We start from the raw sequence: 3,764 nt of genomic DNA, 5'->3' as shown, positions 1-3,764 counted from the left end.
TCTCAATGGGGTTTCCTGTTGTTTTGTTCTGTTTTGTTTTTAATAATTTGTTTGTATTTTTAGTTTTCAACATTCACTTCATAAGATTTTGAGTTTTAAATTTTCTCCCCTTTCTTCACCTCCCCCCCTCCCCAAGATAGTATGTAAGCTGATATAGGCTCTACTTATACATCCATATTAAGAATATTTTCACCTTAGTCATGACGTATAGAAGAATTAGAACTAATAGGAGGAACCATGAAAATGAAGCAATAAAACAAACAAAAGAAAACAAAAGAAAAAGAGAGCAAATGGTATGCTTCCATCTACATTCATGCATCCATTCCATCTGCATCCATGGCTCTTTTTCTGGATGTGGATAGCATTTTCCATCATGAGTCTTTTAGAGTTGTCTTAGATCCTTGATTTGCTGAGAAAAGCTAAGTCTATCAAAGTCAGTCATCACACAATGTGGCTGTTACTGTGTACAATGTTCTCCCGGTTCTGCTCATTTCACTCAGTATCATTTCATATAAGTCTTTCCAGGTATTTCTGAAGTCCACCTGCTCATCATTTCTTATAGCACAATAGAATTCCATTACATTCATATACCACAACTTGTTCAGTCATTCCCCAATTGATGGACACTACCTCCATTTCCAATTCATTGTCACTACAAAAAGAGCTGCTATAAATATTTTTGTACATGTGGGTTCTTAAATTTATTTTTCTTATATTAGGCTATGTAAATCCTCAATTTCATGTTCTATTAATGAGGGCATTTTATATTTTGTAAGCATAAATTCAGTTCATTTGGGTTGTCAGTTTTGTTGACATATAATTGAGCAATGTATTTTCCAATAATTCCCCATATTTCTTCATTTGTTTGAATTCTCTTTTCATTTTGATTATTCATAACTTGGTTTTCCTTCTTTTTAAATATAAAAGTAGTTGATGGTTTGACTGCTTTGTTTCTTTTGTAATAAATGCAGGCCCATTTTTTATTCATTCTTTATGATTTTTTATTGTAGAAAAAGTTTAGAGACCTAAATTTTCTTCTGAGGAGTGTTTTGATTACCTCCCCCAAATTTTTACATATTATCTCAGTGTCATTCTCTTTAATAAAATGATCTAGTGTTTGCCCTTTTACCTACAAATTATCTAAGACCCAGTTACTTAGTCCTGACTAGTTTCTAATCATTTTTTGAGGAAACTTTATTGATTAAAATTTTATTGTATCATGACCAATAACTAAAATGTTAACTATTTCTGATTTTATATATTTGTGAATTCTTCATAACTTAATACATAGTTAATTTTTGGGAAAAAAAGATACTATTCATGGAAGATAGACCAGCAGGGGGAAAAAAGCAAACAGATGGGTGACAGATAATAGTTACACAAAAATTCTTTCTATTCCCTTCCAATAAGTGCTAAAAGTTCAGGATACCTACCTTTTTTCTAAAAATTCTATTTAAGTCCTTAACTTCAGCCTTAGTTTTAAAATAGACTTGTCTAAATCAATGGGAATACCTTGAAAGTTCTCACTATTTTAGTTGTGTTGTCTATTTCTTATTGCAAGTCTGTTAGCATTGCTATTTAAGAATTGAACGCTGTGTCATGTTTTGCATTTTATGTTGTGTATTGATATTAATTGTCTATAGTAATTTTCAGTGTAATGTAGTTTTCTCCTTTATCTTTTAAAATCAAGCTGATTTTTGCTGTTGATTTGTCTGGTCATGACTTTTTTTTAAATTAAAAGCTAATTCAGTTTTCTCTAGCCCATTTTTTTTAACTTTGCATGAATCTTTATGTTCCAATGGTGTTAACATATGGAATACTTCATGAATTTTCATATCATACTTGCACAGGAGCCATGCTAATCTTCTATATGTTGATCCAATTTTAGTAAATGTGCTTCCAAACAAAGCATCATAATACTCTTGTAGAAAATCCAATGGTGTGTTGCTTACCTGTTAACAAACATAGATAAAAAGGTTCCCTCATATTAAGATTCATATAATTCACTATGTATATTGGGGAGGAACTGTTAATCTGAGCCTACAGAGGCTGAGCTATTTCTCCCTCATGTAAAGAATATAAAATGGAAACAAATGAATTATTCCTCTTGGGTTACATTATACCTTGTGAGAGATAACAGTAATATATTTAATAGGAAGAAGCCCATAGGCAAGTGCCACAAAATAATCTAAAGATGACTCCCCCCCATGCAAGGTATACATGGTAACACAAATTCATATAGGTCAAAGTGAAAGTGATATATTTTAATCCAGTTCATCACCTTTCCTGAGTCTTAGGTTTCCTCTGATTCAAGAGATTATATCTACTACTTTTAGTGACAAATTTTCTCACAGATACACCAATTCCATGTGTAAGAATTATAAAATCCCCTTATCTGATCATAATCTATTATTTTCCACCCCCTCCTCCTTTCCTTACCAAACTGCACACTGCATCCACACTGTGATCTCTAACTAGCTAATCCTAGTATACCTCTTTTATTGTTTTTCAGTCATATCTCACATTTATGACCCCATCTGAGATTTTTTGGCAAAGATACTGGAGTAATTTGTCATTTCCTTCTCCAGCTCATTTTGCAGATGAGGAAACTGAGGCAAGCAGGGTTAAGTGACTTGCCCAAGGCCATATAACTAGTAAGTATCTCAGGCCAGATTTGAATTCAGAAATATGAGTCTTCCTGACTCCAGGTCTGGTACTTTATCTACTGTACCATACCGCCTTTATCAAATTACTATCCCATTCTTCACAGAACTCTTTCAAGCCTTTTCATGTCCTCCTCAAACCTCCTATGGCTTCCCCTTCTGCTAAATTCTCAGCTGAGAAACTTGCCTAATAGCTTACAGAAAAAAAATGAAGCCAAAAGCCATGAGCTTTTTTCCCCCTCCACTCTTCCTCTTCTCCTATCACTCATATGCTTTCTACCCCTTTTTTCTTACTTCACCTGGTCTTCCATGAAAAGGTCATCTTACTCCTTACCAAGGCTCACCCCTCTACCTTCTTAAATGAGCCTATGCCATTGCATCTCCTCCAACAGAATGTCCCCTCTTTCATCCTCATTATATCACTCTATCACTTATCTTCAATCTCTCCCTGTCTATTGGCACCTTCCTTACTGCCTACAAATATGCCAGAGGAATCTATAACACACAAAAGGTCAAGAACCTATGTATAACACCATAGAATGCCTCCTTGCCTTTAGGAGTTCCAGATCATTTTCTAAATGTTCAAAATATGATTTTCTTATGGATTTGCAATATGAGATTACATTTTATAAATTGGGGAAATGAGGCATAGGAATCCTAAGAGATATGCTGTATTACAGGAAACTAGTGATTATCCTAGAGAAGAAACTTTATCTCCTATTGATGAACACAGGATTTTCTAGTTTAAAGATTTCTTATCTTCAGGAATATGAAATTTATGATTGATATTTTCATTCACTATCAACAACTTTTACTTGGGCCATAAAAAAGGCCATTTTTGTGGTCAATATCTGACTTGTCATGTGGGTCAGATCTGATTTGCCATCTTACTCATCTCTTTTTTTTCAAATTAGATTGCCTCTCCTATTTTAGACTGCTTAAAAGGTTAAAAATCAAATAAAAACTCATTTAATTAATTTAATTTTGGTTGGTGCTCACTAGTCATATGTACATCCAAGTGGGCAAGGGCAGTCATATTAGTACTATTTATAGTTCCAGGCCATCGCATGACAGCATGGAGATGAGGTATAATTTAATCTA

General features: G+C 33.6%; 1 non-coding gene across 1 annotated transcript; it reads right to left on the bottom strand.

The window, feature by feature from the left end:
- Positions 1-1,805: 1,805 nt before the first annotated feature.
- Positions 1,806-1,912, bottom strand: LOC114033255. Its single transcript, XR_003567948.1, has one exon. It is a non-coding gene; the product is annotated as a U6 spliceosomal RNA (small nuclear RNA).
- Positions 1,913-3,764: the final 1,852 nt, after the last annotated feature.

The sequence above is a fragment of the Vombatus ursinus genome, unplaced genomic scaffold (assembly GCF_900497805.2).
Source record: "Vombatus ursinus unplaced genomic scaffold, bare-nosed wombat genome assembly UNPS02006865.1, whole genome shotgun sequence".
In the NCBI taxonomy this organism is placed as follows: Eukaryota; Metazoa; Chordata; class Mammalia; order Diprotodontia; family Vombatidae; genus Vombatus; species Vombatus ursinus.
This window is presented reverse-complemented; position numbering and strand designations above follow the sequence as displayed.